The sequence below is a fragment of the Lissotriton helveticus genome, chromosome 6 (assembly GCF_964261635.1).
Source record: "Lissotriton helveticus chromosome 6, aLisHel1.1, whole genome shotgun sequence".
NCBI classification, from domain to species: Eukaryota; Metazoa; Chordata; class Amphibia; order Caudata; family Salamandridae; genus Lissotriton; species Lissotriton helveticus.
This window is the reverse complement of record NC_136067.1, coordinates 577,804,540-577,818,220: the sequence shown is the minus strand read 5'-3', so window position 1 is coordinate 577,818,220 and position 13,681 is coordinate 577,804,540. Positions and strand designations below refer to the sequence as shown.

At 46.6% G+C, this 13,681-nt stretch overlaps 1 long non-coding RNA gene across 1 annotated transcript; it reads left to right on the top strand.

Annotated features, from left to right (window-relative positions):
* Nucleotides 1-241: 241 nt before the first annotated feature.
* Nucleotides 242-1,672, top strand: LOC144761444 (uncharacterized). Its single transcript, XR_013595719.1, has 6 exons — nucleotides 242-366; nucleotides 453-522; nucleotides 615-739; nucleotides 820-937; nucleotides 1,026-1,124; nucleotides 1,509-1,672. It is a non-coding gene; the product is annotated as an uncharacterized LOC144761444 (long non-coding RNA).
* Nucleotides 1,673-13,681: the final 12,009 nt, after the last annotated feature.

Below are 13,681 nucleotides of genomic sequence, written 5' to 3'. Positions count from 1 at the left end.
TTGAAGCAATACGGGTGATGTACCCTCCAGAGGCCTGACGCATGGTAAACAACCCACGCTATGCCTAACCTAAAACGACCCTTAAAGCTGTGTAAATACTTGCAAGGTACATACCTAGCGTTGTGAGTGAGGAATTACAATGATAAACAGGGCAGAGCCAAGACGCCCAAAGGAGACTTAATCTGTAGTGATTACCGGCACCTCCAAATAGCGTAATTTAACACCATGCTCCCTTCCTTGTAGCCTGGTGACACAACATACCCAGCGTGTAGATTACACAGTCCCCGCAGCAAGTCATTCCCTGCGACGAGACAACAGTAATTGGATCACCATTCCAAGGAATAAATTAAAAATATATAGACCTGGGTAAGTATTGAATAACCAGGATTTTACCTTTTTGAAAAAGTGACAGAGGATCAAACATTAAACAGTGTCCATTAAACTTTTTTTAGAACTGACCAGTGAACATTGAATAAACGGTGGCTACCCGCTCTCCTCTACCTTGCTTATGAATGATATAAGGTAATTACTAAAAATTAATACAGGACTATAAAGAGGCCCATGTATTGCCAACTAAGGAGATTATATATTATACTGCCTTTCCTACTACACAGGACACCCGAGGACTCCCACAGAGAACTACTAATTAATGAAAGTAACCTCTTAAGAGACCCATTTCATCAAACCCAGCGGTGGTCTAAGATGTAAACATATACCACGAACACCAAATTGAACTAAGGTAACTGCCTAAACCATTTCCATCAGACACTCTGAATACAGTAGCAGAGTTTTTATATATGTGATGCACTGTCTTTCTAGAGTACAGAACCCCCATAGAGACTTACCAATTGAAGAAGGTAGCCTCCATAGAGTTCGTATTCGAACCACCTGATCGGTGCAAAGACTAACGGATACACCATGAATACTAACGATTAAGGTAATTGTGTATAACGTATTCGGGTCTAAGTAACAACTCCATGATGACCTCATATGAATAATATAAAATTTCTCTAACACTCCTTTAGAATTACCAAATCATCCAATTGAACGTGGCATCATAATATTGAAAATCGCCACACAATTATAGAACCCAACAGAGAGGACTGCGTCTTCTCCTTTGCAAGGTACTTGTACAGTTCTAGCATAATGGGTCTTAGAATGACAGGAAATTAAAGATCGCTCTTGGGGTCCAGTAATTTTTTTAAAAAAAACTGACCGAAAGATCCTGTAGATATGAGCCACCCCCACCCAAATCCCTGGGCTCGCGCTAATCATATAAACCCCAGCCTCCCGGGCCTCCCCCCCCCGTTCCATAAGTCCATACCACATGCTTAATAAAAGAGGCGGAAATGTGCCCATCTATGTTAAATGAAAATCTAGACACTGTACCTGTCATTTAATCATGTTTGATAACGTGGGTTCCTTTTTTTAAATGATGTTAAGTTGGTAATAAAATGCAGATCAAAATGAAATAGATCTATTTCTTAATAAGATGTTTCTTCTTTTAGAAACCCTGTCCTGATGAAGGTCAAATCCTAGAAACCGAAACGCTGCGTCGACAATCTTGTGTTCTTGTGTTTTTAAATTATTGCTTGGTACCCATGTACATTTTATTGTACATTTTTATGTTTTTTTAAACTGACATTTTATATCAATATCTGTATACTGTGTATTAAAAAAATTTTGTACAAATATGCATACTTTGTGTTTTGAATTGTGTTTTTAAGATTTTCCCTCATATTTTGTGATTTATTTTTCATGTGGTGATGGCATCTTCTGGCCGATTGGCTTCCCCCTCCCTCCCCCCTACCCCAATGTTAATCTAACTGAGGAATTTCCCTCTTCGCCTCATCCTTAGGCCAACTAGGGACTTGGAACAACTCTTCCAGCATGTAAAAACACCTGTTGGATCTCCCACTCTGATGGGAAGGGGCTGCGGCTACTGCTCAAAGAGACAGGTCATGATGAGTCTTCTGAATGGGAGAGTAGGTCCTGGGTCTGCCGTAGGTGGGCCGGGAGGGTGTGCAAGGTCTTGGCGGCGAGGTAGGACAAGGATCTGCTGCTGGAGGTTGGTCATAGGATGCGGTGGACAGTGGTGAGGGGGAGGCTGGTGGAGTGGACCTGGCGTGTGGGGGTGTACAAGCTGAGTCTGCTGTACAGGTAGCCTGCTCCGGGCCACTGGAGTGTATTGTGCGTCTGGGTCTGGAGCCTGAAGCTAATCTACTTGCTGATGGGGAACCAGTGTAGGTCTCACATTTGGGGGAAGATGTTGCTGCGGTGTGGGACGTTGACAATCAATGAGCCGTAAGTGTATTGGATGAGTTGCTGTACTTGTAAGTGTTTGTTTGGGAATCCTCAGTACAGTGCGTTGCGGTAGTCCAGTCCGCTGCTGCTCAGCGCCTGCGTCACACTAATGTCAGTCTGTGGTGGGGATCCGCTTGTAGATCCAGCATAGCATGTGGAGGCAGTTGTAGCATGAGGAGGACATGGCGTCGACCTGCTCAGACATGGAGAGGGAGGAGTACTGGATGTATAGTAATTTGCGTGCATGGTCAGTGGGTGTTGTTGCTGTTCCCAGTGTGGTTGGCCACCAGGAGTCGTCCCAGGCTCAGGGTGTGGGTCCAAGGATGAGGCCCTGTGTCATGTCCAAGTACAATTTCATACTGTTGCACCTCATCCACTTGGTGAGGGAATTCAGTCCCTCGTCGAGGTTTGTTGAGGGTGTGAGTGGGTCCCTGGTGATGGAGAGGATGAGCTGGGTGTTGTTGGTGTAGGAGATGATGTAGAGGCTGTGATGGCGGCCCACCTGTACGAGGGGGACATGTACATGTTGAACAGTGTTGTGCTGAGGGATGACCCCTGGGGTAAGCCGCAAATGATGTTCAGGGCGTCCCATTTGATGGATGGGTTTTGGACACTCTGGACGCTCTGGGTGCTGCGGGAGAGAAAGTACGTTCTTCAGTGTAGGGCCTTCAATTGGAATCATGATTCTCGGAGGTGTGTCTTCAGAGTGTGATGGCATACCGTGTCAAAGGCGGTTGACCGGTCCAGGAGGAAGAGGGCTGCTGACTTGGTGCTGGCTAGTTGGTGCATGATGTTGTCTGTGCTGGACATGTGGACTGTCTTGCTGCTGTATGTACGTATGAATCTGGACTGGGACGGGTGAAACATGTAGGGGTCTTCCAGCCGGCGCCACAATTGCATGTTCTTCATTACCTAGATGAACTTCGTTGGGAACGTGAGCAGGGAGATGGGCGGTGAGTCCCCGAGGGCCTCGGGGTGTGACTTGTGCATCTTGAGGAGGGCATTGCTTGTGGCGTGCCTCCATATTTCATGGAATGTTGCTGCATTGAAGTAAATGTAGATGAACTTGTGTAGTTGGGGTATGATCGCTTCCTCTGCCTTTTACAATAAGTGGTGTGGTGATGGTACTGGTGGTGATCCAGAGTGTACGGAGTTCATGACCTTGTGTGTTGCGTCCTTGTCGACGTAGTACCAGGATGTGCTGTGTTTGGGGCTGGTGGTCCTCGCTGGGGAGGTGGAGTCTGGCAAAGTTGGTGTGGATGTGGTGGTGAAGCTGTCGTCGATGGCACTAAACGTGCGCTGTGAGAAGATGGACAGTGAGTCCCACACTTCTTGTGAGGGTGGGATGTTGACAACATTTTCGCATGGGTTTCTCTGTTCAATAACGATGCAGAAGACATCATTGCTGTTGTGTGCATTGGTATCCAGAAATGTTTGGAAGGAGGAGCATTTTGCCAATCTGTTGAGGTGGTGATGTATACACGTGGCATCCTTGTGGACTGTGTGGTTGTGCAGTGTGTGTCCATGGAGCCATGTTCACTCCATCTTCCGGCATGTGCCTTGGTAGGTCTGGAGGTAGTCGGTGAACCGGGTGGCTCTGCTTCAGGCGTGGTCGGTCGAGTGCAGGTCAGTGGTGTGGTTGGAGGTGATGTGGGTGCCTGTTGAGAAGACGGGGTCCAGCTTGTGGCTGGCGGCGTGGGTTTGGTCCCGAGTAGTCTGCAGCCGGGTCTGGTCAGGTCGTTGATCAGTATGGTGGAGTTGTCGTCGTTGTTGTCCTTGAGGTGTAAGGTCAGGTCACACAGGATGATGTGGTGCGTGGAGGGGAGTGTGTGGGTGCTGGGGAGGGCCTTGATGGAGCAGCAAAACTGAGCACAGGGTTGGTGTGCTGTACATGAGGGTCCTCTGAAGGTGGTGTTGGGTGTTGGTGTGGATGTGTATGTGCAGGTGGTTGGCGGTGTTGATGGTGTTGTCTGCATGGGTGCCGACCTTGAGGGGGGACTTGTGGTCGATGGTGACCCATACACCAAATCAGTCAGCGCAATCCCTGCGATCCAACTTGTAGCTGTCTGGGATGTCTATGGGGATGTTGGTTGCAGAGGACTAGTCCCACCAGCTCAAGTTTAATGATCACACATCTGGGGCGGAGGTGTCAAGCACATCCGAGAGCCACATGGGCTGTGTTCGTGTGGAGTGGGTGTTGTGGATAATGCATCAGAGGTGGTTGGGTCCACTCCATGGGGGTTTGGTGGTTCACTTGCATGTGAAGCTGCATGTGCGGCAGGAGAAGGGTCCCGTGTGTATGTTATTGTGGTGGGCTGGAAACAACTGTTGTGTTGGATGGCATTGAGTGCATGGAGGGTACCGGCGTAGTACTTGAGTGTGGTGTAGTGGCGTTAGTGGCCACAAGGGGTCCTGCCGCTGGGCATGGTCGAGGCGCAGATGGCAGCAGACTGGCTTGCTTAAGGTGTGTCTCTGGTGCGCAAGTAGCACAGTCGAGCACAGTTTGGGACATATGGGGATGTGGGAGGGAGGAGCAGCTGGTAGGCGGGAGCAGCATGTGTGCATGGGGTGGTGGAACAGTGGCACAGAAACAAAAATGGTGTGCAAACAGTGTGTAAAATAGTTGTAATGAGGCCACTAATGGGACACTAATATGGTGGAACTGCACACCTGCCAGTGTGTACTCAGCAGCGGCAGCAGGGGCACACAGGGGGAGCTGGGTGTAGGTTGAGCAACATACCAGGAGCAATCTGTATTATCAAAATGTAACGTAATTAGCATGAAGACACAGGAAATGGTCCACACACAAACAACACAGCTGTGATGGCTATGACATGTGGGATGATGGGAGATGGTAAGAAATCCATGTCCCCAATCCTCTGTAATATGGCCTGATACCTGTTGCACACATATAGAGTGCATAAAGCCACTTGGACTTGCTACTGTGCTGGAATGAGTCCCCAATATACACCAACAAAACAGACATCAGGACATGCACTCAAGTTGAATGTTGCAAGTGTGCAAGCACTGTCTGGCCATGTGCCATGTTTTTAGACAAATATATAGAATCCATCAAATGAATCATGCCATGTCATTTTAGGTAACATGAGTGATGATGTGTAGCTTTAACTTTGACATGTTGACACACATCAAACTCAAAAAGGGTAGATGACTGAGAATTGTGCTTTTGTACACCATATGTCAGACATGATCATAAACATACATCTATTTTTTATTTCAGAGCATGGTACACATCCTCATGAGCAGGAACCTATGTTTGAATCCGATGATGACGCCGTGGAAAGTGTACCAAGTGTGGACACAGACGTCATCCAGGACCTCTTACTATCAATACAGACTCCCTCTCCCCGCCCCAGAAGGCAAACCAGCACAGTGGGATCTCCGCTTGCCCAACCTGGAAGCACTCCTACGCCACCTCCCACAACATCTCTGCCTCACCACTCGCCAAACACGCTGAATATTTTTGAACAACGTGTCGTGGATGTACAGGGGCAGTTGGCACAGGAGGTGCGTAAAGGCATTGAGAGCATGGCAGGCACCCTAGAGGGAGTGCTCCGTTGCCTAACATCCAATAGTGGCAATGCGGAAACTGGTAGCACCAATGATGCACCACCACGTACTTTGTTTCACGCCATGAATGAGATATCAGAGGTCATGCAGCAGAGGCACAGACAAATGCCTAACACAAGTGGCAGTCTTGAAGTGGCCAACACACTGAAGGAAATTCTGGACACCCTTAAAGATATGAATGCTAAACAGGATGCCTACCTGACCAAATTGGCTAACTACCAACATGATGTAACAGCTGTGCTTGAAAATCAACAACTCATGCTCAGTGCATTCATGCGGTACCTGATGGGCATCGAACATGATGCTGGTACAATCCCATCTACATCTGCAGCCCCTGATGTGTCTATGCCTCCCGTGTCAACTGCACCACTGAGTCCACCATCAGCTGTGACAATAAACACATCTGATGAAGAAGAGTCTGAAGATTGTCCAGTCCTCCGCAGAACCATGCGTTAGCATGACATATTGTACATGGACAATACATATACACTGTCTGGTGCACATAAAACTGACATTGTACCACAGTAATGATGAACAACAAATTACTGCTAGCCAATGGATGTACAATGAATTATCTGCGGTCTCCCTCCATGAGGTGAACATATGATTTTGACACTCCCTTCTCACACAATAAAAACACTACTCACTCATGCATGTCTCAAATGTCATGTTGATGTATGGACTGTGCATGTACAAACTCAACCCTACTGTATGTGGCCCTTGATCATTATAGTCCTGTCATACCTTGCCAATTGCTAAGTTGTGTCACTTACATCAATGTGCACCCACAACATGCAAAGTCCAACTGGCAAAGTTCATAAAGTGAGTAGTAACGTGTGTACAACAGCATAGCAAATGTGCAACATTACGAATGATGACTTTAGTTCTAATGAGTAACACTACAAGTTTGTACAAGGAGGGGGTGACGGGGAACATCAGATATGCTTGCACGCTAACATGATTGTGGGTCAGTCCAAGGTGTATGTATGTGATGATGAAATATCTGACATACCACATGTATGTATGAAAGGAAAACATCAGCAGGTGGCTGGCATCAGAGGCACATCCTAAGGTAAGAAGAGTAGCACACAATATTATTAACTTAAGCATGGGAATAGGGACATGCTTCACACCAGTGATTGAAACAACATCATTCAACACTCACATGGTGTCTCATGTATGAATTCCTACTAATAATTCAGTGCTGCTGCAAAGACTGTGGCCCTCATGCCTCATTGCCTTAGATACACACTTGGTACAGTCTCCTACCACTAGATCATCAAGGTGAATGTCAACCTAGATGAACATAAGCAAGGCATACCACACTACACCTTAGCCCAAGTAAGCCACACTACACACCATCCTCTGGTGTCCACTTGGCTACATGTTTCACATGACAAACACCGTGATGGACATACTTTAAGGAGCACCCACACACCCCTGCCCACAGCACATCTTCCACAGGGCTGCATCCCCCACAGCACACAAACAGTGACAGTACATGGCCTCCACCATTGGAACATGCACCTCCACAGTAATAGCAAATGCTGAGAGCTACATGACATTAGCAGTTACACCCCTGCTGACCAAACAGATGTGAAGACCCACAGGCACATCTTTCCACACACATATGCAGTCTAAATCCTTAACCAGAGGGTCATCATGCACCCACTGATGTTCATAGGAACATTGAACATCCCCAATCCTCCACCATGACAAACAACGGCATCAAGATGTCCCTCCTACATGCCACAACAACATCCACACAATCCTCAAAGTAGGTCACACTGCCACTCCATATACACAATACATTGCATCATTGCAAGAAACAATGTTCCACAACACACTAGCAGTTAGACTCCACTATGGCATGAGGCAAGGTAAAACACCACACTGGAATGTCTCCACCCTTGCAGACCGGAGCAGATGATTCAGCCTAATACATTTCACAGCGCAACACACAGAGTACTGATGCTGAGTTCCTCAGGGACTGTCCCTCAGTAACTTTGTCTGCTATGTCTACATGGCTCCGCTTGCTGAGGGCATCAGTGAACATGGACTCTGCATAGTACCCTACGCCTAATACACACAGCTCTGCCTCTCACTCACCAAGGTACCCAACATTACAGGACACGACTAACCACAATGGATGCGAGATGTGCCAACAAGTATGTGCCTCAGCTGGACACATCTCCATTTGTTGTCAAAAAAAATTCATCATAATCCCAAGAACCACTACCACATGGAACTATACCTGGGGGTACCCTGGGCTGGATAAACAGTTCAGCACTCATATGTGCCACACAAACTATACATTGTACAGAACACATCCCTCACCCCGTCATTACGGATAATAGTAGTATCCTCACCATACTTCATCACCCTCTGCTAACTCTGCAAGTGCATCAAAATTATTGCCAACTGATGCATTGATTGGATCTGCCACACACCCATCATCATCAGCCTGTGCAATGTGAAAGCCCTCAATAACATTATCAAAAAATACCCTCTGTACAAAAAAGATTAATGTCCAGACAACCGTAGGTAGACGTTCCCTGTGGCTCACATGATAATACCACTTCCGCCTGCACATACAGGAGCTCTACTGCATCCACACCCATACAGACATACTGACACTCAAGGAGCTCACACACACCTACACAGTCAGCCAGAACCCTGGGCCAGCAAACCTCTACCAATGAATCTGCTTCTAGGCCCACAAGACATACGTCTGCAATACAGACCTATCCATGGTCACATTTCCCTGCATCTACATAGCCAGGCTGTAAACCTGCTTTCTTTTCCACTTGCAGGAAAGACGTGGGTCATACTGGCCCTCAGCATTGGGAAACACTGCAAACATTGAGGTACAGTCTCAATACCAGGTGGCCCAATAAATGACGGCCCATGTGCCATCTGACCCTCACTTGTTGTGACGTTGTGTGATGCCTATCCCTGCCTAACAGTCATCATCCATCACCAAGGCACATAGTCATGGGATAATGCTGCATGCAGTTAATCCAACCCTTGCACGCATTGATCTGCGGTACAGGCACGTGCAATGGGTGTTGCTGGGTGCCTTCCCAGCAACATCCATTGCCTTTTGACACTGCCACAGATGTAATAGGAACATGAAATGTGAGGCACTGTCCAGAAATTACACAGACCCAGTGCAGGCGTGAAGAAGGCTCAATGTTGACAAATATGATGATTTCTCCTTGTCTCCCCTTTTCCTCACAATGCAGTAGACATAGTAAGAGGAAGAGGCCGTTGTGATGATTGATTAACTGAGAGGTGTCCGTTCCTGTACAAGTCTGATGTTCACAGCAAGGCAGACACACTTGCCCCATTGTGCAAAGGTGACTGCGTTAGCGATGAACAGGACATTGTGCAACAGTGCTGGTGAGAACAACAGGACTGCGCAGTAACTAGCAGATACGGCACGGTCCTGCACTTCATCCTGCAAAAGGGTAGCGCTACAGGAAGGCCTGCTGTGCTCCACTACGGAAAAACGTCATGACAGAGGTCCCAGAATCTTTACACATGATTGTTGATCACATGGGCTCACCTGAGACACATTACCTAAAGTCCCTCAAGGGTGAGTATTGGCCTGTATGAATTAGTGATAGGGTAATGAACATTTCGCTTACAATAGCTAACATGTAACGGTAATCTCAGCTATGAGATCATTGTTCACATTCCTTGGCCAGCAAGGGTAAGGCTCATCCAGAGCTGATTTCTCTACTTCATATGCCTACAAGTACAACTGATTGTAATTGAAACAGATGTTTTATTAACAAAAATTGTTCAGACTATTTAAATGTAATGCTAAACTACACTACACTATTCAAAAATGTTTATAAAATCCTACACTAATCTAATCTAATGCACTAACATCTACACTTATCTTGTCTAACTGTTCCTATACCTACCTCACACATACTACACAACACACAGATGACCCCCCACCCCCTATTCAACAATCACACATCAGGCATACATACACTTAATCTAAACACATACTAATTAACCTACCTAACTAAAAAATGATATATTTTTTTTAATATTTTTCTTTTTTTTTATACATATAAAAATACATTTAACATACACTATACATCAACCCCCACCCACTCCTAATAACTTAACACTTATCCTAACACTATTCCTAAGTACTACAACTATCCTAAATACTATGTAAAAAATGTAAACAATAACAAGGTCCGTAACTTGACATGTGAAATTCCATGTCATGGACAACGACCACAGTTGTTAACTATGTGTTCATTCCTGCTCGTCCATTTGTTCAATGTTGGCCTTCATGTCCGCAACCATGGACAGCAGGGTGGCCAGCTGCAGTTGCATGCCCGCAACCTTCAATGTCAGTTCCTTTTGGCCTTTTTCAAACATTTCCATTTGCCCCTCAATCTTGTTAATTTTGGCCATCAGGAGCACACCGTCGATCTCAGGGGGAGCTGCTGCATGCCCTGTTGCTGTACGTCCAAGTTGCCCTACTGCACCTCCACCTGGACTCGTTGGAAGGGCCTCTGCTGTGGTGGTTGGCGATTTGTGAGCAGTGGTTGTCACTGGGGTCATATCTGAGGGATGTCCAGAAGTGGATTGAGTAGCAGATCCTGAACCAAGATCAGCTGGGGGTGCAACCAAACCTGATGTTGAGGGTGCTGATGTCTGCATGCCTGATGGTCCACTCCCTGTAGGTGATTCAGTGTCCATCTGGGGATGTTGATCTTCACATGATCCTGTTGGTGGTCCGGAGTGCATGTGTGAGGTTTTGGCCTTTTCCTTCCGGCTCCGCGTGTTGGATGGTGGAGTGGGAGTTGGTGATTTCCATGCTCCATCAGCACGTGAGTGCTCATGTCGGCGTCCCATCTGCCTGAATGAACGACCAACATTCCGTATGTGGCGGTATCTCTCTAGACGGATGCGATACTGCCTCTCCTCATCTTGTGTCATGTTTTCTGTAATGGAGCAATGACATCCACATCAGTCTGCACTAACACATTGACACCTGTACACATGCACATTCATGCAACCTTCGGTACATTTGTCACGGAGCTATCGTTAACAGGGCATCAATTTAAAAGCATGGTGGCATCATCATCTATGGTCATACACAGGGATGCTAAGTGATATTGCGTACTACCTAACATGATAAATAATCTACATGACATGTAAGGCCTCAATACATATGAGATGGGGCATTCCAAATCATATGTCCTGGCCATGAACCCAATGCTCGCCATTCACATATGCAGGCCCCTTCTCAAAATGATGCCTGTGCATCTGTGTGCAGGCAAGGTTTGTATAGGCATTGTAATTGTGCTCTTCATACGCAGATACATAGCAAGGTATATGGACCATCATCCCTGTATGCTGCACAAGCCTACACCCATGTAAAATGCCCCATGGAAACAAAACATGGCCAAATTAGGATTGTGTTTCAAGGAAAGACACAGGTGTGCACTGCAATTGATTTGTGCACCGCCTCCTATCATTTAACTCTTGTACATGGGGTGCTGCTTGGGAGTACATAAGTGCTGCATTTTCACACTACACAACACACACTGCACAACACTTTCATGTTAGACGCATCTTCACAGGGGACGTCATATAATGGCCAGCATCAAGGCCTGGTATGTGAGTTGACAATGCATGATAAATGATGCTATGGCCATTTATAGACATGTACATCAATGCATATTTAATACTGATGTCAATAGTCAAATCTGCCGGTAGCCCTTTTAGTTGCATAGGTAACTGCATTATTATAGTGCTGATTGATGATGGACTTGCAGCACTGTTGCATCCCTCTAACAATAGCAAGTACTGACACACATGGGGCACAAGGAAATCCTACTTGTAGGAGGTATGTCTATGTTGTACTGGAATTAGCATGTGTCACGTAGCCATGGTCTACATACACTGACTGTCACGTACCCCAAGTCTCCTTGCTCTGCATGACACTCTTCGACATCTCCATGTGCACACTTGCCACCATTGTATGCACACAACACCACAACATACAAACCTATGTGAATGACACCCATCTGGTACGGTCCCTCACCCATGACCCAGCCCCGAACAAAAACAACCTCCATGAAGGAAAGATAGACGCAGCAGAATGGAAAAAGGTCAGTCAGCGGATACTGTAGACACACAATACAGAGGTTTTCATTCTTGGCAAATCAACATCCGCCAGGGACGACGCCTATTGGTCCACAACAATGGTGACTGCAAGAACACCCACGGAGCATACACCCCACTTGGGATACTTCCAGGTCTACTCACTCATAACTAACAAACAAGTGGACGTCATGTCATCCTTATGATTCTACACCCTGCACATGCTCGGATAGATATTCTGGTGGATCACCACCGGAACGTGTGAGACGGTCACCCAGGCCCTCATCAACAGCCAATTGTACAACGGGAAGCCCCTATACACAGGAACCACTGCCAGACTTCACTTACAATTACTACCCATAGTAAATGCATCGGCACAACTCATCCTCGACGGCCCTCACCACAGCTGCTATTCTACAGGCCATATTGACCAACACTGGGTCACCTTCAACACAAGGATCACGTTATGGCTCCTCACCCACACACACACACAGACACATGACATGGGCCCAGAATGACTCCTCAACCGCCTCTCGTTCTCACATCCTACCCGCCAACTCTGCTCCACCAGCCTCCCACTGGCCACCATCCCAAGGATTGACTCATCCACCACTGGACGTAGATCATCCTCATACCTGGGCACCAAGACATGAAAGTCCCTTGGCGCACAACTACGACTGACCAGGAACATCTTACCTTAATGAAAGAACTCAAGAGCTGCCTATTTCATCAGTAGCAGCACACCCCCTCCCTTCAGTGCCTTCCGACCCTCACACCTGAGTATGGTGCTCTATGGAGGTATAGATGTATAGTTTGATTGTGGTCTAATTTTATGTGATAGATACTTACAGCAGCACAAGATTTGTTACTGTGTCCCTTGCACACTGTAACACCTCATACATGTGACCCTTATCATTGAGTAAATGGATTTCCACATGGTGCCATTGAGTCCTTCACACTTCCATGCACATGTGATGTGTAAACATGCTGCATGCAAGAATGATGAATTTGGCACTGTCTGCATACTTGGCATGCATGAGGAGACATTTTAAGCATACAGACAAACATAGTAAGGATTTCTAACTCACCAATGGCCTTAGGATCCTTGAAGGACTCCACCTCACCCCTTGTGTATGGTGGTGGACCACCTACAAGGGAAAGACAATAGAGCAGATTCTCAGCGTATGTTGCATATTTCAACATAGTACAGAGATTACATGAGAGTCAGTGGTATCTTCAACATTGGCTTACGATGCATCCCATGAGGCAACCTGATTCATACAACAGTCTCTGGTTAAGTGCTTCACATGTGAAGCACACTCTTTGTTAGACCTGTCTGGATTTTTTGCGTAGTCCCTCCTCATTATTCTTTATTTTGTCCCCTTTTTGCCCCTCATACCCTTAATATTTTTGTGTCTACTACTTTTTATAGGTGTTGGTCAAGGGGATAGGTGTTCTTTTTCCCCCCATAATCTTTTACCTCAGGCCCAGAGGCCTGTTCTGACAGGGAAAGTTGGAGCCACAAAATGGTGGCTAACAACTGCCCTAACTGCCAAGTCCAGAACTTACCCATAGACCAGCATAGGGCATTCCAGAACCTTCTGGTCCATTCTGGACCACTGAAGGGCAGCCTATAAAAGGCGGA